General features: G+C 35.5%; 9 non-coding genes across 9 annotated transcripts; all 9 read right to left on the bottom strand.

Annotated features, from left to right (window-relative positions):
• Nucleotides 1-1,080: 1,080 nt before the first annotated feature.
• Trnaf-gaa (transfer RNA phenylalanine (anticodon GAA)) lies at nucleotides 1,081-1,153 on the bottom strand. Its single transcript has one exon. It is a non-coding gene; the product is annotated as a tRNA-Phe (tRNA).
• A 2,932-nt stretch (nucleotides 1,154-4,085) lies between these two features.
• On the bottom strand, nucleotides 4,086-4,158 carry Trnaf-gaa (transfer RNA phenylalanine (anticodon GAA)). The gene has a single exon. It is a non-coding gene; the product is annotated as a tRNA-Phe (tRNA).
• A 2,928-nt stretch (nucleotides 4,159-7,086) lies between these two features.
• Nucleotides 7,087-7,159, bottom strand: Trnaf-gaa (transfer RNA phenylalanine (anticodon GAA)). Its single transcript has one exon. It is a non-coding gene; the product is annotated as a tRNA-Phe (tRNA).
• Nucleotides 7,160-10,110: 2,951 nt separating this feature from the next.
• Trnaf-gaa (transfer RNA phenylalanine (anticodon GAA)) lies at nucleotides 10,111-10,183 on the bottom strand. Its single transcript has one exon. It is a non-coding gene; the product is annotated as a tRNA-Phe (tRNA).
• A 2,930-nt stretch (nucleotides 10,184-13,113) lies between these two features.
• Nucleotides 13,114-13,186, bottom strand: Trnaf-gaa (transfer RNA phenylalanine (anticodon GAA)). The gene has a single exon. It is a non-coding gene; the product is annotated as a tRNA-Phe (tRNA).
• Nucleotides 13,187-16,122: 2,936 nt separating this feature from the next.
• Trnaf-gaa (transfer RNA phenylalanine (anticodon GAA)) lies at nucleotides 16,123-16,195 on the bottom strand. The gene has a single exon. It is a non-coding gene; the product is annotated as a tRNA-Phe (tRNA).
• Nucleotides 16,196-19,125: 2,930 nt separating this feature from the next.
• Nucleotides 19,126-19,198, bottom strand: Trnaf-gaa (transfer RNA phenylalanine (anticodon GAA)). Its single transcript has one exon. It is a non-coding gene; the product is annotated as a tRNA-Phe (tRNA).
• Nucleotides 19,199-22,172: 2,974 nt separating this feature from the next.
• On the bottom strand, nucleotides 22,173-22,245 carry Trnaf-gaa (transfer RNA phenylalanine (anticodon GAA)). Its single transcript has one exon. It is a non-coding gene; the product is annotated as a tRNA-Phe (tRNA).
• A 2,938-nt stretch (nucleotides 22,246-25,183) lies between these two features.
• On the bottom strand, nucleotides 25,184-25,256 carry Trnaf-gaa (transfer RNA phenylalanine (anticodon GAA)). Its single transcript has one exon. It is a non-coding gene; the product is annotated as a tRNA-Phe (tRNA).
• Nucleotides 25,257-25,489: the final 233 nt, after the last annotated feature.

Here is a 25,489-nt window from a genome sequence, read left to right as displayed (position 1 = left end):
CTGTGTGTGTGTGTATGTGTGTGATTTAGAATTGAAACGCAACTTTAACAATTATTTTGTCATATCGCTAGGATATCTACAGTGGCTCTTTATAGTGATGCCTAGCACTGGGGGCATCATGTCGCAGACATGTAGCATGATGTTCCACCCAGTCACATTATCGTGACACCAAGCCGACCAGTCCTATTACTAAAATCTTAAGCTGAGCGCTATGCCAAGCAGAGGTTAGTACTATAATTTTGTTACGTCTTTGGTATGACTCGGCCGGAAATCAAGCACATTTAGGAAAGAGAGATCTTCATTCAATGTATTATGTCTATGCATGTTTATGTGAGTCTCTAGTTGCAAGGATAAATGTCCTTTAGCTAAGAACAATTGCACAAGAGGCGTTTCAAATCAGAAAATCGATAGTCCATGCTATCAGCATAGTCATACAAAGTAAAATTCTTCCATGTTTACATATGTATTACACGAATAGATGTTTAGATATATATTCTTTCACGCCATGGAATCCACTCACATGGCACCTTCACAATTATACCAGTTGAAAACGCAAACATAATATTAAACGGAATTTCCGATCGAACGTTTGAGAATCAAATTTAAACCAAATATGGGCGATTGCAGTAATATTTTACAATATTTGCAATCGATAAGCTTAATTATCATACGCTGTAACTCTTAAGGAATTCTTGATTGTAATCGTATCAAACTTTCCGCCAGATTTATTTTTCTATTTTACATTTTATTTTATACTACTTCACAACATGCATATGCGTGGGAAACAGGAAACTCTGCATCTCACTTCACAAGGTTCAAAACAATTTCTTACTTTGTTGTGAGAGAGAGAGAGAGAGAGAGAGAGAGAGAGATAGAGAGAGAGGGGAGGGAGGAGGAGGAACCTAACGATAATAGAGATAACAAAAGTGTGAAAGTGAGTTTTGTCGGAAGTTTGTTTTATTTCCTTTTTAATCTTTTAAAAAATATTTATTTGTTAAAATGGTTTAAACGAGTTTTAAAATGAAAACAGGCTTTTGAAGGAAAATACAAAAATTCCTGCCAGCCGCTGGATATGTTCCGTGCCGGAACCCGGGATTGAACCGGGGACCTTTAGATCTTCAGTCTAACGCTCTCCCAACTGAGCTATTCCGGCTGACATTGACAATTGTCGCAACTTACCTATGTGAGATTGCATTTATCACTGCGCACCAAATCCACATCACTGACAAGTTTGATCATCTACTTTATCAAATAAGTCAGTCACTTCTACAAAGTCCACTTATAGACCACTGTACATCAATGGTAGTGTTTCAATTGTGTCTTCACAATTCTATAAAAGCAGTTTGCTAGGCAGCATCAGGAAAAGCAGTAAATTCACACCAATCTCATCCCTAGCTTTAACGATCTTCATACACGCCAACCACTAAAATAAACCTCCTTAAATAAGACAAGAATTCTTTATTTTCGATTGCGCTGTCCATACATGTCAATTAAAATATACAATATAAATGCATTCTCCACAATAAAGATCATAGGTGTCTTACGTGCAAATCTATAGACACATCTACAACTACAGAATGGAAAAGCATTCTTAAGAACAAAATGAAGTAAGACATTTCAATGGGTACTTTGTTCCAAATATCTACAATCCGAGAATGTAAACGAATATCGTAATTTCGGAAAGATTTCATAATGCAGTTCTTACTATCCGATATTCTTCTCATCATTGAAAACACATACTTTCTCATTCATTCTTCAACACTAAATGCATTGTAGTTTACAAACATGATGGAGGCACTCTTCCGTCTCAAAAGGCTTAATAGCAGACGAAGACAGTTATTATAGTCAATAACCATGTTTCTTTTCATACATTCACTAACGTTTATCCAAAGAGCATCGCAGTACAATACGCAGCAATAGGATTTAAATCATGTAAATGTCATATTTATACCTGTCAATTTATCTGCAATAACTTCCTTCAACCTGCGACAGAAGAACTTACCAATAACACATCACCAGCAAAACTAAAAGTGTTAAGAAGTAACACATTTTCAGTCAACTGTATTCCCGCGTCACACTCACCCAGCTTAAGATATATTTCTTAAAAGTATAGACTAAACAACAAAGGATAAAGATCACCTCCCTACCTCACCCCGTTGAATACATTGAAGAAACTGGATCATGTACTCCCCCCCCCCCCCGCCCCAATCAAAACTGGTTGCCATACCAGGTAACTCGAGTATGAACTATGGTGGCAGGTATTTGATTCTCGAGCACCTTTTCAAACAATCTCCAATAATGTCATAGTCTAAATAGGTCCATCTAAATAAAGCCTTTGACTCTTTGCCACGTGCCTTACTGCTAGTAAAACTAGGAATGTGCGTGCTGTCATATAAAGGATTAACATCTTATTGAAAGTTATCCTAAATCTAATATTGTAATTTTTTTAAGGTTCAAACGACGATCATTACCTTTGACAGGTTTTTCACAAGAATGAACACTTGGGCTATTTTAATGTAACATAATTTGTAATAATATTTAGATTTTGTAACAGATAGTAATATTTATAGAGACCAATGCTGATGAAAAGTTTTCAATGTGATCAAGACACTAATGAAAGATAATGTCTCAGATACTGAACGGTTCACAACAAAATCAAAGGAAGCTGCGTCCGCAATAATTGTAAATCGTCGCTATTGCTTCTTTGAAACATAATCAAAGTCGTTGCTTTGACATACAAGTAATTACCATGGAATATAGAATGAAAATGAAACTCTTATGAATTACAATGGGCATTTAACTGAAATTTAGTATTTCTTTATCAAATTTATTTAACAAAGCATGATCACAGCCAACACTTGTAATAAACCAAGCAATTTCCTCAGCATAATAAAAACCAAAGAATTTGTTATTTGCTCATTAAATGAAAACATTATTCTTCTAAAGAATGCTCATATTTCTGTGCAAAATACTTCCATGAAAATGAAACACATTAATGAGAGACAGAGAGAGACGTACACTCTGTGTGTGTGTGTATGTGTGTGATTTAGAATTGAAACGCAACTTTAACAATTATTTTGTCATATCGCTAGGATATCTACAGTGGCTCTTTATAGTGATGCCTAGCACTGGGGGCATCATGTCGCAGACATGTAGCATGATGTTCCACCCAGTCACATTATCGTGACACCAAGCCGACCAGTCCTATTACTAAAATCTTAAGCTGAGCGCTATGCCAAGCAGAGGTTAGTACTATAATTTTGTTACGTCTTTGGTATGACTCGGCCGGAAATCAAGCACATTTAGGAAAGAGAGATCTTCATTCAATGTATTATGTCTATGCATGTTTATGTGAGTCTCTAGTTGCAAGGATAAATGTCCTTTAGCTAAGAACAATTGCACAAGAGGCGTTTCAAATCAGAAAATCGATAGTCCATGCTATCAGCATAGTCATACAAAGTAAAATTCTTCCATGTTTACATATGTATTACACGAATAGATGTTTAGATATATATTCTTTCACGCCATGGAATCCACTCACATGGCACCTTCACAATTATACCAGTTGAAAACGCAAACATAATATTAAACGGAATTTCCGATCGAACGTTTGAGAATCAAATTTAAACCAAATATGGGCGATTGCAGTAATATTTTACAATATTTGCAATCGATAAGCTTAATTATCATACGCTGTAACTCTTAAGGAATTCTTGATTGTAATCGTATCAAACTTTCCGCCAGATTTATTTTTCTATTTTACATTTTATTTTATACTACTTCACAACATGCATATGCGTGGGAAACAGGAAACTCTGCATCTCACTTCACAAGGTTCAAAACAATTTCTTACTTTGTTGAGAGAGAGAGAGAGCGAGAGAGAGAGAGGGGAGGGAGGAGGAGGAACCTAACGATAATAGAGATAACAAAAGTGTGAAAGTGAGTTTTGTCGGAAGTTTGTTTTATTTCCTTTTTAATCTTTTAAAAATTATTTATTTGTTAAAATGGTTTAAACGAGTTTTAAAATGAAAACAGGCTTTTGAAGGAAAATACAAAAATTCCTGCCAGCCGCCGGATATGTTCCGTGCCGGAACCCGGGATTGAACCGGGGGCCTTTAGATCTTCAGTCTAACGCTCTCCCAACTGAGCTATTCCGGCTGACATTGACAATTGTCGCAACTTACCTATGTGAGATTGCATTTATCACTGCGCACCAAATCCACATCACTGACAAGTTTGATCATCTACTTTATCAAATAAGTCAGTCACTTCTACAAGTCCACTTATAGACCACTGTACATCAATGGTAGTGTTTCAATTGTGTCTTCACAATTCTATAAAAGCAGTTTGCTAGGCAGCATCAAGAAAATCAGTAAATTCACACCAATCTCATCCCTAGCTTTAACGATCTTCATACACGCCAACCACTAAAATAAACCTCCTTAAATAAGACAAGAATTCTTTATTTTCGATTGCGCTGTCCATACATGTCAATTAAAATATACAATATAAATGCATTCTCCACAATAAAGATCATAGGTGTCTTACGTGCAAATCTATAGACACATCTACAACTACAGAATGGAAAAGCATTCTTAAGAATAAAATGAAGTAAGACATTTCAATGGGTAGTTTGTTCCAAATATCTACAATCCGAGAATGTAAACGAATATCGTAATTTCGGAAAGATTTCATAATGCAGTTCTTACTATCCGATATTCTTCTCATCATTGAAAACACATACTTTCTCATTCATTCTTCAACACTAAATGCATTGTAGTTTACAAACATGATGGAGGTACTCTTCCGTCTCAAAAGGCTTAATAGCAGACGAAGACAGTTATTATAGTCAATAACCATGTTTCTTTTCATACATTCACTAACGTTTATCCAAAGAGCATCGCAGTACAATATGCAGCAATAGGATTTAAATCATGTAAATGTCATATTTATACCTGTCAATTTATCTGCAATAACTTCCTTCAACCTGCGACAGAAGAACTTACCAATAACACATCACCAGCAAAACTAAAAGTGTTAAGAAGTAACACATTTTCAGTCAACTGTATTCCCGCGTCACACTCACCCAGCTTAAGATATATTTCTTAAAAGTATAGACTAAACAACAAAGGAGAAAGATCACCTCCCTACCTCACCCCGTTGAATACATTGAAGAAACTGGATCATGTACTCCCCCCCCCCAGCCCTATCAAAACTGGTTGCCATACCAGGTAACTCGAGTATGAACTATGGTGGCAGGTATTTGATTCTCGAGCACCTTTTCAAACAATCTCCAATAATGTCATAGTCTAAATGGGTCCATCTAAATAAAGCCTTTGACTCTTTGCCACGTGCCTTACTGCTAGTAAAACTAGGAATGTGCGTGCTGTCATATAAAGGATTAACATCTTATTGAAAGTTATCCTAAATCTAATATTGTAATTTTTTTAAGGTTCAAACGACGATCATTACCTTTGACAGGTTTTTCACAAGAATGAACACTTGGGCTATTTTAATGTAACATAATTTGTAATAATATTTAGATTTTGTAACAGATAGTAATATTTATAGAGACCAATGCTGATGAAAAGTTTTCAATGTGATCAAGACACTAATGAAAGATAATGTCTCAGATACTGAACGGTTCACAACAAAATCAAAGGAAGCTGCGTCCGCAATAATTGTAAATCGTCGCTATTGCTTCTTTGAAACATAATCAAAGTCGTTGCTTTGACATACAAGTAATTACCATGGAATATAGAATGAAAATGAAACTCTTATGAATTACAATGGGCATTTAACTGAAATTTAGTATTTCTTTATCAAATTTATTTATCAAGGCATGATCACAGCCAACACTTGTAATAAACCAAGCAATTTCCTCAGCATAATAAAACCCAAAGAATTTGTTATTTGCTCATTGAATGAAAACATTATTCTTCTAAAGAATGCTCATATTTCTGTGCAAAATACTTCCATGAAAATGAAACACATTAATGAGAGACAGAGAGAGACGTACACTCTGTGTGTGTGTGTATGTGTGTGATTTAGAATTGAAACGCAACTTTAACAATTATTTTGTCATATCGCTAGGATATCTACAGTGGCTCTTTATAGTGATGCCTAGCACTGGGGGCATCATGTCGCAGACATGTAGCATGATGTTCCACCCAGTCACATTATCGTGACACCAAGCCGACCAGTCCTATTACTAAAATCTTAAGCTGAGCGCTATGCCAAGCAGAGGTTAGTACTATAATTTTGTTACGTCTTTGGTATGACTCGGCCGGAAATCAAGCACATTTAGGAAAGAGAGATCTTCATTCAATGTATTATGTCTATGCATGTTTATGTGAGTCTCTAATTGCAAGGATAAATGTCCTTTAGCTAAGAACAATTGCACAAGAGGCGTTTCAAATCAGAAAATCGATAGTCCATGCTATCAGCATAGTCATACAAAGTAAAATTCTTCCATGTTTACATATGTATTACACGAATAGATGTTTAGATATATATTCTTTCACGCCATGGAATCCACTCACATGGCACCTTCACAATTATACCAGTTGAAAACGCAAACATAATATTAAACGGAATTTCCGATCGAACGTTTGAGAATCAAATTTAAACCAAATATGGGCGATTGCAGTAATATTTTACAATATTTGCAATCGATAAGCTTAATTATCATACGCTGTAACTCTTAAGGAATTCTTGATTGTAATCGTATCAAACTTTCCGCCAGATTTATTTTTCTATTTTACATTTTATTTTATACTACTTCACAACATGCATATGCGTGGGAAACAGGAAACTCTGCATCTCACTTCACAAGGTTCAAAACAATTTCTTACTTTGTTGAGAGAGAGAGAGAGCGAGAGAGAGAGACGGGAGGGAGGAGGAGGAACCTAACGATAATAGAGATAACAAAAGTGTGAAAGTGAGTTTTGTCGGAAGTTTGTTTTATTTCCTTTTTAATCTTTTAAAAAATATTTATTTGTTAAAATGGTTTAAACGACTTTTAAAATGAAAACAGGCTTTTGAAGGAAAATACAAAAATTCCTGCCAGCCGCCGGATATGTTCCGTGCCGGAACCCGGGATTGAACCGGGGGCTTTTAGATCTTCAGTCTAACACTCTCCCAACTGAGCTATTCCGGCTGACAATGACAATTGTCGCAACTTACCTATGTGAGATTGCATTTATCACTGCGCACCAAATCCACATCACTGACAAGTTTGATCATCTACTTTATCAAATAAGTCAGTCACTTCTACAAGTCCACTTATAGACCACTGTACATCAATGGTAGTGTTTCAATTGTGTCTTCACAATTCTATAAAAGCAGTTTGCTAGGCAGCATCAAGAAAAGCAGTAAATTCACACCAATCTCATCCCTAGCTTTAACGATCTTCATACACGCCAACCACTAAAATAAACCTCCTTAAATAAGACAAGAATTCTTTATTTTCGATTGCGCTGTCCATACATGTCAATTAAAATATACAATATAAATGCATTCTCCACAATAAAGATCATAGGTGTCTTACGTGCAAATCTATAGACACATCTACAACTACAGAATGGAAAAGCATTCTTAAGAATAAAATGAAGTAAGACATTTCAATGGGTACTTTGTTCCAAATATCTACAATCCGAGAATGTAAACGAATATCGTAATTTCGGAAAGATTTCATAATGCAGTTCTTACTATCCGATATTCTTCTCATCATTGAAAACACATACTTTCTCATTCATTCTTCAACACTAAATGCATTGTAGTTTACAAACATGATGGAGGTACTCTTCCGTCTCAAAAGGCTTAATAGCAGACGAAGACAGTTATTATAGTCAATAACCATGTTTCTTTTCATACATTCACTAACGTTTATCCAAAGAGCATCGCAGTACAATACGCAGCAATAGGATTTAAATCATGTAAATGTCATATTTATACCTGTCAATTTATCTGCAATAACTTCCTTCAACCTGCGACAGAAGAACTTACCAATAACACATCACCAGCAAAACTAAAAGTGTTAAGAAGTAACACATTTTCAGTCAACTGTATTCCCGCGTCACACTCACCCAGCTTAAGATATATTTCTTAAAAGTATAGACTAAACAACAAAGGATAAAGATCACCTCCCTACCTCACCCCGTTGAATACATTGAAGAAACTGGATCATGTACTCCCCCCCCCCCGCCCCAATCAAAACTGGTTGCCATACCAGGTAACTCGAGTATGAACTATGGTGGCAGGTATTTGATTCTCGAGCACCTTTTCAAACAATCTCCAATAATGTCATAGTCTAAATGGGTCCATCTAAATAAAGCCTTTGACTCTTTGCCACGTGCCTTACTGCTAGTAAAACTAGGAATGTGCGTGCTGTCATATAAAGGATTAACATCTTATTGAAAGTTATCCTAAATCTAATATTGTAATTTTTTTAAGGTTCAAACGACGATCATTACCTTTGACAGGTTTTTCACAAGAATGAACACTTGGGCTATTTTAATGTAACATAATTTGTAATAATATTTAGATTTTGTAACAGATAGTAATATTTATAGAGACCAATGCTGATGAAAAGTTTTCAATGTGATCAAGACACTAATGAAAGATAATGTCTCAGATACTGAACGGTTCACAACAAAATCAAAGGAAGCTGCGTCCGCAATAATTGTAAATCGTCGCTATTGCTTCTTTGAAACATAATCAAAGTCGTTGCTTTGACATACAAGTAATTACCATGGAATATAGAATGAAAATGAAACTCTTATGAATTACAATGGGCATTTAACTGAAATTTAGTATTTCTTTATCAAATTTATTTATCAAGGCATGATCACAGCCAACACTTGTAATAAACCAAGCAATTTCCTCAGCATAATAAAACCCAAAGAATTTGTTATTTGCTCATTGAATGAAAACATTATTCTTCTAAAGAATGCTCATATTTCTGTGCAAAATACTTCCATGAAAATGAAACACATTAATGAGAGACAGAGAGAGACGTACACTCTGTGTGTGTGTGTATGTGTGTGATTTAGAATTGAAACGCAACTTTAACAATTATTTTGTCATATCGCTAGGATATCTACAGTGGCTCTTTATAGTGATGCCTAGCACTGGGGGCATCATGTCGCAGACATGTAGCATGATGTTCCACCCAGTCACATTATCGTGACACCAAGCCGACCAGTCCTATTACTAAAATCTTAAGCTGAGCGCTATGCCAAGCAGAGGTTAGTACTATAATTTTGTTACGTCTTTGGTATGACTCGGCCGGAAATCAAGCACATTTAGGAAAGAGAGATCTTCATTCAATGTATTATGTCTATGCATGTTTATGTGAGTCTCTAGTTGCAAGGATAAATGTCCTTTAGCTAAGAACAATTGCACAAGAGGCGTTTCAAATCAGAAAATCGATAGTCCATGCTATCAGCATAATCATACAAAGTAAAATTCTTCCATGTTTACATATGTATTACACGAATAGATGTTTAGATATATATTCTTTCACGCCATGGAATCCACTCACATGGCACCTTCACAATTATACCAGTTGAAAACGCAAACATAATATTAAACGGAATTTCCGATCGAACGTTTGAGAATCAAATTTAAACCAAATATGGGCGATTGCAGTAATATTTTACAATATTTGCAATCGATAAGCTTAATTATCATACGCTGTAACTCTTAAGGAATTCTTGATTGTAATCGTATCAAACTTTCCGCCAGATTTATTTTTCTATTTTACATTTTATTTTATACTACTTCACAACATGCATATGCGTGGGAAACAGGAAACTCTGCATCTCACTTCACAAGGTTCAAAACAATTTCTTACTTTGTTGTGAGAGAGAGAGAGAGAGAGAGAGAGAGAGAGAGAGAGAGAGAGAGAGAGGGGAGGGAGGATGAGGAACCTAACGATAATAGAGATAACAAAAGTGTGAAAGTGAGTTTTGTCGGAAGTTTGTTTTATTTCCTTTTGAATCTTTTAAAAATTATTTATTTGTTAAAATGGTTTAAACGAGTTTTAAAATGAAAACAGGCTTTTGAAGGAAAATACAAAAATTCCTGCCAGCCGCCGGATATGTTCCGTGCCGGAACCCGGGATTGAACCGGGGGCCTTTAGATCTTCAGTCTAACGCTCTCCCAACTGAGCTATTCCGGCTGACATTGACAATTGTCGCAACTTACCTATGTGACATTGCATTTATCACTGCGCACCAAATCGACATCACTGACAAGTTTGATCATCTACTTTAGCAAATAAGTCAGTCACTTCTACAAGTCCACTTATAGACCACTGTACATCAATGGTAGTGTTTCAATTGTGTCTTCACAATTCTATAAAAGCAGTTTGCTAGGCAGCATCAAGAAAAGCAGTAAATTCACACCAATCTCATCCCTAGCTTTAACGATCTTCATACACGCCAACCACTAAAATAAACCTCCTTAAATAAGACAAGAATTCTTTATTTTCGATTGCGCTGTCCATACATGTCAATTAAAATATACAATATAAATGCATTCTCCACAATAAAGATCATAGGTGTCTTACGTGCAAATCTATAGACACATCTACAACTACAGAATGGAAAAGCATTCTTAAGAACAAAATGAAGTAAGACATTTCAATGGGTACTTTGTTCCAAATATCTACAATCCGAGAATGTAAACGAATATCGTAATTTCGGAAAGATTTCATAATGCAGTTCTTACTATCCGATATTCTTCTCATCATTGAAAACACATACTTTCTCATTCATTCTTCAACACTAAATGCATTGTAGTTTACAAACATGATGGAGGCACTCTTCCGTCTCAAAAGGCTTAATAGCAGACGAAGACAGTTATTATAGTCAATAACCATGTTTCTTTTCATACATTCACTAACGTTTATCCAAAGAGCATCGCAGTACAATACGCAGCAATAGGATTTAAATCATGTAAATGTCATATTTATACCTGTCAATTTATCTGCAATAACTTCCTTCAACCTGCGACAGAAGAACTTACCAATAACACATCACCAGCAAAACTAAAAGTGTTAAGAAGTAACACATTTTCAGTCAACTGTATTCCCGCGTCACACTCACCCAGCTTAAGATATATTTCTTAAAAGTATAGACTAAACAACAAAGGAGAAAGATCACCTCCCTACCTCACCCCGTTGAATACATTGAAGAAACTGGATCATGTACTCCCCCCCCCCAGCCCTATCAAAACTGGTTGCCATACCAGGTAACTCGAGTATGAACTATGGTGGCAGGTATTTGATTCTCGAGCACCTTTTCAAACAATCTCCAATAATGTCATAGTCTAAATGGGTCCATCTAAATAAAGCCTTTGACTCTTTGCCACGTGCCTTACTGCTAGTAAAACTAGGAATGTGCGTGCTGTCATATAAAGGATTAACATCTTATTGAAAGTTATCCTAAATCTAATATTGTAATTTTTTTAAGGTTCAAACGACGATCATTACCTTTGACAGGTTTTTCACAAGAATGAACACTTGGGCTATTTTAATGTAACATAATTTGTAATAATATTTAGATTTTGTAACAGATAGTAATATTTATAGAGACCAATGCTGATGAAAAGTTTTCAATGTGATCAAGACACTAATGAAAGATAATGTCTCAGATACTGAACGGTTCACAACAAAATCAAAGGAAGCTGCGTCCGCAATAATTGTAAATCGTCGCTATTGCTTCTTTGAAACATAATCAAAGTCGTTGCTTTGACATACAAGTAATTACCATGGAATATAGAATGAAAATGAAACTCTTATGAATTACAATGGGCATTTAACTGAAATTTAGTATTTCTTTATCAAATTTATTTATCAAGGCATGATCACAGCCAACACTTGTAATAAACCAAGCAATTTCCTCAGCATAATAAAACCCAAAGAATTTGTTATTTGCTCATTGAATGAAAACATTATTCTTCTAAAGAATGCTCATATTTCTGTGCAAAATACTTCCATGAAAATGAAACACATTAATGAGAGACAGAGAGAGACGTACACTCTGTGTGTGTGTGTATGTGTGTGATTTAGAATTGAAACGCAACTTTAACAATTATTTTGTCATATCGCTAGGATATCTACAGTGGCTCTTTATAGTGATGCCTAGCACTGGGGGCATCATGTCGCAGACATGTAGCATGATGTTCCACCCAGTCACATTATCGTGACACCAAGCCGACCAGTCCTATTACTAAAATCTTAAGCTGAGCGCTATGCCAAGCAGAGGTTAGTACTATAATTTTGTTACGTCTTTGGTATGACTCGGCCGGAAATCAAGCACATTTAGGAAAGAGAGATCTTCATTCAATGTATTATGTCTATGCATGTTTATGTGAGTCTCTAATTGCAAGGATAAATGTCCTTTAGCTAAGAACAATTGCACAAGAGGCGTTTCAAATCAGAAAATCGATAGTCCATGCTATCAGCATAGTCATACAAAGTAAAATTCTTCCATGTTTACATATGTATTACACGAATAGATGTTTAGATATATATTCTTTCACGCCATGGAATCCACTCACATGGCACCTTCACAATTATACCAGTTGAAAACGCAAACATAATATTAAACGGAATTTCCGATCGAACGTTTGAGAATCAAATTTAAACCAAATATGGGCGATTGCAGTAATATTTTACAATATTTGCAATCGATAAGCTTAATTATCATACGCTGTAACTCTTAAGGAATTCTTGATTGTAATCGTATCAAACTTTCCGCCAGATTTATTTTTCTATTTTACATTTTATTTTATACTACTTCACAACATGCATATGCGTGGGAAACAGGAAACTCTGCATCTCACTTCACAAGGTTCAAAACAATTTCTTACTTTGTTGAGAGAGAGAGAGAGAGAGAGAGAGAGAGTGGGGAGGGAGAAGGAGGAACCTAACGATAATAGAGATAACAAAAGTGTGAAAGTGAGTTTTGTCGGAAGTTTGTTTTATTTCCTTTTTAATCTTTTAAAAAATATTTATTTGTTAAAATGGTTTAAACGAGTTTTAAAATGAAAACAGGCTTTTGAAGGAAAATACAAAAATTCCTGCCAGCCGCCGGATATGTTCCGTGCCGGAACCCGGGATTGAACCGGGGGCCTTTAGATCTTCAGTCTAACGCTCTCCCAACTGAGCTATTCCGGCTGACATTGACAATTGTCGCAACTTACCTATGTGACATTGCATTTATCACTGCGCACCAAATCCACATCACTGACAAGTTTGATCATCTACTTTATCAAATAAGTCAGTCACTTCTACAAGTCCACTTATAGACCACTGTACATCAATGGTAGTGTTTCAATTGTGTCTTCACAATTCTATAAAAGCAGTTTGCTAGGCAGCATCAAGAAAAGCAGTAAATTCACACCAATCTCATCCCTAGCTTTAACGATCTTCATACACGCCAACCACTAAAATAAACCTCCTTAAATAAGACAAGAATTCTTTATTTTCGATTGCGCTGTCCATACATGTCAATTAAAATATACAATATAAATGCATTCTCCACAATAAAGATCATAGGTGTCTTACGTGCAAATCTATAGACACATCTACAACTACAGAATGGAAAAGCATTCTTAAGAACAAAATGAAGTAAGACATTTCAATGGGTACTTTGTTCCAAATATCTACAATCCGAGAATGTAAACGAATATCGTAATTTCGGAAAGATTTCATAATGCAGTTCTTACTATCCGATATTCTTCTCATCATTGAAAACACATACTTTCTCATTCATTCTTCAACACTAAATGCATTGTAGTTTACAAACATGATGGAGGCACTCTTCCGTCTCAAAAGGCTTAATAGCAGACGAAGACAGTTATTATAGTCAATAACCATGTTTCTTTTCATACATTCACTAACGTTTATCCAAAGAGCATCGCAGTACAATACGCAGCAATAGGATTTAAATCATGTAAATGTCATATTTATACCTGTCAATTTATCTGCAATAACTTCCTTCAACCTGCGACAGAAGAACTTACCAATAACACATCACCAGCAAAACTAAAAGTGTTAAGAAGTAACACATTTTCAGTCAACTGTATTCCCGCGTCACACTCACCCAGCTTAAGATATATTTCTTAAAAGTATAGACTAAACAACAAAGGATAAAGATCACCTCCCTACCTCACCCCGTTGAATACATTGAAGAAACTGGATCATGTACTCCCCCCCCCCGCCCCAATCAAAACTGGTTGCCATACCAGGTAACTCGAGTATGAACTATGGTGGCAGGTATTTGATTCTCGAGCACCTTTTCAAACAATCTCCAATAATGTCATAGTCTAAATGGGTCCATCTAAATAAAGCCTTTGACTCTTTGCCACGTGCCTTACTGCTAGTAAAACTAGGAATGTGCGTGCTGTCATATAAAGGATTAACATCTTATTGAAAGTTATCCTAAATCTAATATTGTAATATTTTTAAGGTTCAAACGACGATCATTACCTTTGACAGGTTTTTCACAAGAATGAACACTTGGGCTATTTTAATGTAACATAATTTGTAATAATATTTAGATTTTGTAACAGATAGTAATATTTATAGAGACCAATGCTGATGAAAAGTTTTCAATGTGATCAAGACACTAATGAAAGATAATGTCTCAGATACTGAACGGTTCACAACAAAATCAAAGGAAGCTGCGTCCGCAATAATTGTAAATCGTCGCTATTGCTTCTTTGAAACATAATCAAAGTCGTTGCTTTGACATACAAGTAATTACCATGGAATATAGAATGAAAATGAAACTCTTATGAATTACAATGGGCATTTAACTGAAATTTAGTATTTCTTTATCAAATTTATTTATCAAGGCATGATCACAGCCAACACTTGTAATAAACCAAGCAATTTCCTCAGCATAATAAAACCCAAAGAATTTGTTATTTGCTCATTGAATGAAAACATTATTCTTCTAAAGAATGCTCATATTTCTGTGCAAAATACTTCCATGAAAATGAAACACATTAATGAGAGACAGAGAGACGTACACTCTGTGTGTGTGTGTGTGTATGTGTGTGATTTAGAATTGAAACGCAACTTTAACAATTATTTTGTCATATCGTTAGGATATCTACAGTGGCTCTTTATAGTGATGCCTAGCACTGGGGGCATCATGTCGCAGACATGTAGCATGATGTTCCACCCAGTCACATTATCGTGACACCAAGCCGACCAGTCCTATTACTAAAATCTTAAGCTGAGCGCTATGCCAAGCAGAGGTTAGTACTATAATTTTGTTACGTCTTTGGTATGACTCGGCCAGAAATCAAGCACATTTAGGAAAGAGAGATCTTCATTCAATGTATTATGTCTATGCATGTTTATGTGAGTCTCTAGTTGCATGGATAAATGTCCTTTAGCTAAGAACAATTGCACAAGAGGCGTTTCAAACCAGAAAATCGATAGTCCATGCTATCAGCATAATCATACAAAGTAAAATTCTTCCATGTTTACATATGTATTACACGAATAGATGTTTAGATATATATTCTTTCACGCCATGGAATCCACTCACATGGCACCTTCACAATTATACCAGTTGAAAACGCAAACATAATATTAAACGGAATTTCCGATCGAACGTTTGAGAATCAAATTTAAACCAAATATGGGCGATTGCAGTAATATTTTACAATATTTGCAATCGATAAGCTTAATTATCATACGCTGTAACTCTTAAGGAATTCTTGATTGTAATCGTATCAAACTTTCCGCCAGATTTATTTTTCTATTTTACATTTTATTTTATACTACTTCACAACATGCATATGCGTGGGAAACAGGAAACTCTGCATCTCACTTCACAAGGTTCAAAACAATTTCTTACTTTGTTGAGAGAGAGAGAGAGAGAGAGAGAGAGAGAGAGAGGGCAGGGAGGAGGAGGAACCTAACGATAATAGAGATAACAAAAGTGTGAAAGTGAGTTTTGTCGGAAGTTTGTTTTATTTCCTTTTTAATCTTTTAAAAAATATTTATTTGTTAAAATGGTTTAAACGAGTTTTAAAATGAAAACAGGCTTTTGAAGGAAAATACAAAAATTCCTGCCAGCCGCCGGATATGTTCCGTGCCGGAACCCGGGATTGAACCGGGGGCCTTTAGATCTTCAGTCTAACGCTCTCCCAACTGAGCTATTCCGGCTGACATTGACAATTGTCGCAACTTACCTATGTGAGATTGCATTTATCACTGCGCACCAAATCCACATCACTGACAAGTTTGATCATCTACTTTATCAAATAAGTCAGTCACTTCTACAAGTCCACTTATAGACCACTGTACATCAATGGTAGTGTTTCAATTGTGTCTTCACAATTCTATAAAAGCAGTTTGCTAGGCAGCATCAAGAAAATCAGTAAATTCACACCAATCTCATCCCTAGCTTTAACGATCTTCATACACGCCAACCACTAAAATAAACCTCCTTAAATAAGACAAGAATTCTTTATTTTCGATTGCGCTGTCCATACATGTCAATTAAAATATACAATATAAATGCATTCTCCACAATAAAGATCATAGGTGTCTTACGTGCAAATCTATAGACACATCTACAACTACAGAATGGAAAAGCATTCTTAAGAATAAAATGAAGTAAGACATTTCAATGGGTACTTTGTTCCAAATATCTACAATCCGAGAATGTAAACGAATATCGTAATTTCGGAAAGATTTCATAATGCAGTTCTTACTATCCGATATTCTTCTCATCATTGAAAACACATACTTTCTCATTCATTCTTCAACACTAAATGCATTGTAGTTTACAAACATGATGGAGGCACTCTTCCGTCTCAAAAGGCTTAATAGCAGACGAAGACAGTTATTATAGTCAATAACCATGTTTCTTTTCATACATTCACTAACGTTTATCCAAAGAGCATCGCAGTACAATACGCAGCAATAGGATTTAAATCATGTAAATGTCATATTTATACCTGTCAATTTATCTGCAATAACTTCCTTCAACCTGCGACAGAAGAACTTACCAATAACACATCACCAGCAAAACTAAAAGTGTTAAGAAGTAACACATTTTCAGTCAACTGTATTCCCGCGTCACACTCACCCAGCTTAAGATATATTTCTTAAAAGTATAGACTAAACAACAAAGGAGAAAGATCACCTCCCTACCTCACCCCGTTGAATACATTGAAGAAACTGGATCATGTACTCCCCACCCCCCAGCCCCAATCAAAACTGGTTGCCATACCAGGTAACTCGAGTATGAACTATGGTGGCAGGTATTTGATTCTCGAGCACCTTTTCAAACAATCTCCAATAATGTCATAGTCTAAATGGGTCCATCTAAATAAAGCCTTTGACTCTTTGCCACGTGCCTTACTGCTAGTAAAACTAGGAATGTGCGTGCTGTCATATAAAGGATTAACATCTTATTGAAAGTTATCCTAAATCTAATATTGTAATTTTTTTAAGGTTCAAACGACGATCATTACCTTTGACAGGTTTTTCACAAGAATGAACACTTGGGCTATTTTAATGTAACATAATTTGTAATAATATTTAGATTTTGTAACAGATAGTAATATTTATAGAGACCAATGCTGATGAAAAGTTTTCAATGTGATCAAGACACTAATGAAAGATAATGTCTCAGATACTGAACGGTTCACAACAAAATCAAAGGAAGCTGCGTCCGCAATAATTGTAAATCGTCGCTATTGCTTCTTTGAAACATAATCAAAGTCGTTGCTTTGACATACAAGTAATTACCATGGAATATAGAATGAAAATGAAACTCTTTTGAATTACAATGGGCATTTAACTGAAATTTAGTATTTCTTTATCAAATTTATTTATCAAGGCATGATCACAGCCAACACTTGTAATAAACCAAGCAATTTCCTCAGCATAATAAAACCCAAAGAATTTGTTATTTGCTCATTGAATGAAAACATTATTCTTCTAAAGAATGCTCATATTTCTGTGCAAAATACTTCCATGAAAATGAAACACATTAATGAGAGACAGAGAGAGACGTACACTCTGTGTGTGTGTGTATGTGTGTGATTTAGAATTGAAACGCAACTTTAACAATTATTTTGTCATATCGTTAGGATATCTACAGTGGCTCTTTATAGTGATGCCTAGCACTGGGGGCATCATGTCGCAGACATGTAGCATGATGTTCCACCCAGTCACATTATCGTGACACCAAGCCGACCAGTCCTATTACTAAAATCTTAAGCTGAGCGCTATGCCAAGCAGAGGTTAGTACTATAATTTTGTTACGTCTTTGGTATGACTCGGCCGGAAATCAAGCACATTTAGGAAAGAGAGATCTTCATTCAATGTATTATGTCTATGCATGTTTATGTGAGTCTCTAGTTGCAAGGATAAATGTCCTTTAGCTAAGAACAATTGCACAAGAGGCGTTTCAAATCAGAAAATCGATAGTCCATGCTATCAGCATAATCATACAAAGTAAAATTCTTCCATGTTTACATATGTATTACACAAATAGATGTTTAGATATATATTCTTTCACGCCATGGAATCCACTCACATGGCACCTTCACAATTATACCAGTTGAAAACGCAAACATAATATTAAACGGAATTTCCGATCGAACGTTTGAGAATCAAATTTAAACCAAATATGGGCGATTGCAGTAATATTTTACAATATTTGCAATCGATAAGCTTAATTATCATACGCTGTAACTCTTAAGGAATTCTTGATTGTAATCGTATCAAACTTTCCGCCAGATTTATTTTTCTATTTTACATTTTATTTTATACTACTTCACAACATGCATATGCGTGGGAAACAGGAAACTCTGCATCTCACTTCACAAGGTTCAAAACAATTTCTTACTTTGTTGAGAGAGAGAGAGAGAGAGAGAGAGAGAGGGCAGGGAGGAGGAGGAACCTAACGATAATAGAGATAACAAAAGTGTGAAAGTGAGTTTTGTCGGAAGTTTGTTTTATTTCCTTTTTAATCTTTTAAAAAATATTTATTTGTTAAAATGGTTTAAACGAGTTTTAAAATGAAAACAGGCTTTTGAAGGAAAATACAAAAATTCCTGCCAGCCGCCGGATATGTTCCGTGCCGGAACCCGGGATTGAACCGGGGGCCTTTAGATCTTCAGTCTAACGCTCTCCCAACTGAGCTATTCCGGCTGACATTGACAATTGTCGCAACTTACCTATGTGAGATTGCATTTATCACTGCGCACCAAATCCACATCACTGACAAGTTTGATCATCTACTTTATCAAATAAGTCAGTCACTTCTACAAGTCCACTTATAGACCACTGTACATCAATGGTAGTGTTTCAATTGTGTCTTCACAATTCTATAAAAGCAGTTTGCTAGGCAGCATCAAGAAAAGCAGTAAATTCACACCAATCTCATCCCTAGCTTTAACGATCTTCATACACGCCAACCACTAAAATAAACCTCCTTAAATAAGACAAGAATTCTTTATTTTCGATTGCGCTGTCCATACATGTCAATTAAAATATACAATATAAATGCATTCTCCACAATAAAGATCATAGGTGTCTTACGTGCAAATCTATAGACACATCTACAACTACAGAATGGAAAAGCATTCTTAAGAATAAAATGAAGTAAGACATTTCAATGGGTACTTTGTTCCAAATATCTACAATCCGAGAATGTAAACGAATATCGTAATTTCGGAAAGATTTCATAATGCAGTTCTTACTATCCGATATTCTTCTCATCATTGAAAACACATACTTTCTCATTCATTCTTCAACACTAAATGCATTGTAGTTTACAAACATGATGGAGGCACTCTTCCGTCTCAAAAGGCTTAATAGCAGACGAAGACAGTTATTATAGTCAATAACCATGTTTCTTTTCATACATTCACTAACGTTTATCCAAAGAGCATCGCAGTACAATACGCAGCAATAGGATTTAAATCATGTAAATGTCATATTTATACCTGTCAATTTATCTGCAATAACTTCCTTCAACCTGCGACAGAAGAACTTACCAATAACACATCACCAGCAAAACTAAAAGTGTTAAGAAGTAACACATTTTCAGTCAACTGTATTCCCGCGTCACACTCACCCAGCTTAAGATATATTTCTTAAAAGTATAGACTAAACAACAAAGGAGAAAGATCACCTCCCTACCTCACCCCGTTGAATACATTGAAGAAACTGGATCATGTACTCCCCACCCCCCAGCCCCAATCAAAACTGGTTGCCATACCAGGTAACTCGAGTATGAACTATGGTGGCAGGTATTTGATTCTCGAGCACCTTTTCAAACAATCTCCAATAATGTCATAGTCTAAATGGGTCCATCTAAATAAAGCCTTTGACTCTTTGCCACGTGCCTTACTGCTAGTAAAACTAGGAATGTGCGTGCTGTCATATAAAGGATTAACATCTTATTGAAAGTTATCCTAAATCTAATATTGTAATTTTTTTAAGGTTCAAACGACGATCATTACCTTTGACAGGTTTTTCACAAGAATGAACACTTGGGCTATTTTAATGTAACATAATTTGTAATAATATTTAGATTTTGTAACAGATAGTAATATTTATAGAGACCAATGCTGATGAAAAGTTTTCAATGTGATCAAGACACTAATGAAAGATAATGTCTCAGATACTGAACGGTTCACAACAAAATCAAAGGAAGCTGCGTCCGCAATAATTGTAAATCGTCGCTATTGCTTCTTTGAAACATAATCAAAGTCGTTGCTTTGACATACAAGTAATTACCATGGAATATAGAATGAAAATGAAACTCTTATGAATTACAATGGGCATTTAACTGAAATTTAGTATTTCTTTATCAAATTTATTTATCAAGGCATGATCACAGCCAACACTTGTAATAAACCAAGCAATTTCCTCAGCATAATAAAACCCAAAGAATTTGTTATTTGCTCATTGAATGAAAACATTATTCTTCTAAAGAATGCTCATATTTCTGTGCAAAATACTTCCATGAAAATGAAACACATTAATGAGAGACAGAGAGAGACGTACACTCTGTGTGTGTGTGTATGTGTGTGATTTAGAATTGAAACGCAACTTTAACAATTATTTTGTCATATCGCTAGGATATCTACAGTGGCTCTTTATAGTGATGCCTAGCACTGGGGGCATCATGTCGCAGACATGTAGCATGATGTTCCACCCAGTCACATTATCGTGACACCAAGCCGACCAGTCCTATTACTAAAATCTTAAGCTGAGCGCTATGCCAAGCAGAGGTTAGTACTATAATTTTGTTACGTCTTTGGTATGACTCGGCCGGAAATCAAGCACATTTAGGAAAGAGAGATCTTCATTCAATGTATTATGTCTATGCATGTTTATGTGAGTCTCTAGTTGCAAGGATAAATGTCCTTTAGCTAAGAACAATTGCACAAGAGGCGTTTCAAATCAGAAAATCGATAGTCCATGCTATCAGCATAATCATACAAAGTAAAATTCTTCCATGTTTACATATGTATTACACGAATAGATGTTTAGATATATATTCTTTCACGCCATGGAATCCACTCACATGGCACCTTCACAATTATACCAGTTGAAAACGCAAACATAATATTAAACGGAATTTCCGATCGAACGTTTGAGAATCAAATTTAAACCAAATATGGGCGATTGCAGTAATATTTTACAATATTTGCAATCGATAAGCTTAATTATCATACGCTGTAACTCTTAAGGAATTCTTGATTGTAATCGTATCAAACTTTCCGCCAGATTTATTTTTCTATTTTACATTTTATTTTATACTACTTCACAACATGCATATGCGTGGGAAACAGGAAACTCTGCATCTCACTTCACAAGGTTCAAAACAATTTCTTACTTTGTTGAGAGAGAGAGAGAGAGAGAGAGAGAGAGAGAGAGAGAGAGAGAGAGAGAGAGAGAGAGAGAGAGAGAGAGTGGGGAGGGAGGAGGAGGAACCTAACGATAATAGAGATAACAAAAGTGTGAAAGTGAGTTTTGTCGGAAGTTTGTTTTATTTCCTTTTTAATCTTTTAAAAAATATTTATTTGTTAAAATGGTTTAAACGAGTTTTAAAATGAAAACAGGCTTTTGAAGGAAAATACAAAAATTCCTGCCAGCCGCCGGATATGTTCCGTGCCGGAACCCGGGATTGAACCGGGGGCCTTTAGATCTTCAGTCTAACGCTCTCCCAACTGAGCTATTCCGGCTGACATTGACAATTGTCGCAACTTACCTATGTGAGATTGCATTTATCACTGCGCACCAAATCCACATCACTGACAAGTTTGATCATCTACTTTATCAAATAAGTCAGTCACTTCTACAAGTCCACTTATAGACCACTGTACATCAATGGTAGTGTTTCAATTGTGTCTTCACAATTCTATAAAAGCAGTTTGCTAGGCAGCATCAAGAAAATCAGTAAATTCACACCAATCTCATCCCTAGCTTTAACGATCTTCATACACGCCAACCACTAAAATAAACCTCCTTAAATAAGACAAGAATTCTTTATTTTCGATTGCGCTGTCCATACATGTCAATTAAAATATACAATATAAATGCATTCTCCACAATAGAGATCATAGGTGTCTTACGTGCAAATCTATAGACACATCTACAACTACAGAATGGAAAAGCATTCTTAAGAACAAAATGAAGTAAGACATTTCAATGGGTACTTTGTTCCAAATATCTACAATCCGAGAATGTAAACGAATATCGTAATTTCGGAAAGATTTCATAATGCAGTTCTTACTATCCGATATTCTTCTCATCATTGAAAACACATACTTTCTCATTCATTCTTCAACACTAAATGCATTGTAGTTTACAAACATGATGGAGGCACTCTTCCGTCTCAAAAGGCTTAATAGCAGACGAAGACAGTTATTATAGTCAATAACCATGTTTCTTTTCATACATTCACTAACGTTTATCCAAAGAGCATCGCAGTACAATACGCAGCAATAGGATTTAAATCATGTAAATGTCATATTTATACCTGTCAATTTATCTGCAATAACTTCCTTCAACCTGCGACAGAAGAACTTACCAATAACACATCACCAGCAAAACTAAAAGTGTTAAGAAGTAACACATTTTCAGTCAACTGTATTCCCGCGTCACACTCACCCAGCTTAAGATATGTTTCTTAAAAGTATAGACTAAACAACAAAGGAGAAAGATCACCTCCCTACCTCACCCCGTTGAATACATTGAAGAAACTGGATCATGTACTCCCCACCCCCCAGCCCCAATCAAAACTGGTTGCCATACCAGGTAACTCGAGTATGAACTATGGTGGCAGGTATTTGATTCTCGAGCACCTTTTCAAACAATCTCCAATAATGTCATAGTCTAAATGGGTCCATCTAAATAAAGCCTTTGACTCTTTGCCACGTGCCTTACTGCTAGTAAAACTAGGAATGTGCGTGCTGTCATATAAAGGATTAACATCTTATTGAAAGTTATCCTAAATCTAATATTGTAATTTTTTTAAGGTTCAAACGACGATCATTACCTTTGACAGGTTTTTCACAAGAATGAACACTTGGGCTATTTTAATGTAACATAATTTGTAATAATATTTAGATTTTGTAACAGATAGTAATATTTATAGAGACCAATGCTGATGAAAAGTTTTCAATGTGATCAAGACACTAATGAAAGATAATGTCTCAGATACTGAACGGTTCACAACAAAATCAAAGGAAGCTGCGTCCGCAATAATTGTAAATCGTCGCTATTGCTTCTTTGAAACATAATCAAAGTCGTTGCTTTGACATACAAGTAATTACCATGGAATATAGAATGAAAATGAAACTCTTATGAATTACAATGGGCATTTAACTGAAATTTAGTATTTCTTTATCAAATTTATTTATCAAGGCATGATCACAGCCAACACTTGTAATAAACCAAGCAATTTCCTCAGCATAATAAAACCCAAAGAATTTGTTATTTGCTCATTGAATGAAAACATTATTCTTCTAAAGAATGCTCATATTTCTGTGCAAAATACTTCCATGAAAATGAAACACATTAATGAGAGACAGAGAGAGACGTACACTCTGTGTGTGTGTGTATGTGTGTGATTTAGAATTGAAACGCAACTTTAACAATTATTTTGTCATATCGTTAGGATATCTACAGTGGCTCTTTATAGTGATGCCTAGCACTGGGGGCATCATGTCGCAGACATGTAGCATGATGTTCCACCCAGTCACATTATCGTGACACCAAGCCGACCAGTCCTATTACTAAAATCTTAAGCTGAGCGCTATGCCAAGCAGAGGTTAGTACTATAATTTTGTTACGTCTTTGGTATGACTCGGCCGGAAATCAAGCACATTTAGGAAAGAGAGATCTTCATTCAATGTATTATGTCTATGCATGTTTATGTGAGTCTCTAGTTGCAAGGATAAATGTCCTTTAGCTAAGAACAATTGCACAAGAGGCGTTTCAAATCAGAAAATCGATAGTCCATGCTATCAGCATAGTCATACAAAGTAAAATTCTTCCATGTTTACATATGTATTACACGAATAGATGTTTAGATATATATTCTTTCACGCCATGGAATCCACTCACATGGCACCTTCACAATTATACCAGTTGAAAACGCAAACATAATATTAAACGGAATTTCCGATCGAACGTTTGAGAATCAAATTTAAACCAAATATGGGCGATTGCAGTAATATTTTACAATATTTGCAATCGATAAGCTTAATTATCATACGCTGTAACTCTTAAGGAATTCTTGATTGTAATCGTATCAAACTTTCCGCCAGATTTATTTTTCTATTTTACATTTTATTTTATACTACTTCACAACATGCATATGCGTGGGAAACAGGAAACTCTGCATCTCACTTCACAAGGTTCAAAACAATTTCTTACTTTGTTGAGAGAGAGAGAGAGAGAGAGAGAGAGAGAGAGAGTGGGGAGGGAGGAGGAGGAACCTAACGATAATAGAGATAACAAAAGTGTGAAAGTGAGTTTTGTCGGAAGTTTGTTTTATTTCCTTTTTAATCTTTTAAAAAATATTTATTTGTTAAAATGGTTTAAACGAGTTTTAAAATGAAAACAGGCTTTTGAAGGAAAATACAAAAATTCCTGCCAGCCGCCGGATATGTTCCGTGCCGGAACCCGGGATTGAACCGGGGGCCTTTAGATCTTCAGTCTAACGCTCTCCCAACTGAGCTATTCCGGCTGACATTGACAATTGTCGCAACTTACCTATGTGAGATTGCATTTATCACTGCGCACCAAATCCACATCACTGACAAGTTTGATCATCTACTTTATCAAATAAGTCAGTCACTTCTACAAGTCCACTTATAGACCACTGTACATCAATGGTAGTGTTTCAATTGTGTCTTCACAATTCTATAAAAGCAGTTTGCTAGGCAGCATCAAGAAAATCAGTAAATTCACACCAATCTC

Source organism: Sinohyriopsis cumingii, chromosome 11 (assembly GCF_028554795.1).
Source record: "Sinohyriopsis cumingii isolate HCF-2022 chromosome 11, ASM2855479v2, whole genome shotgun sequence".
Classification (NCBI taxonomy): domain Eukaryota; kingdom Metazoa; phylum Mollusca; class Bivalvia; order Unionida; family Unionidae; genus Sinohyriopsis; species Sinohyriopsis cumingii.
The sequence above is the reverse complement of the archived record's forward strand: the minus strand, read 5'-3'. Positions and strand labels throughout refer to the sequence as shown.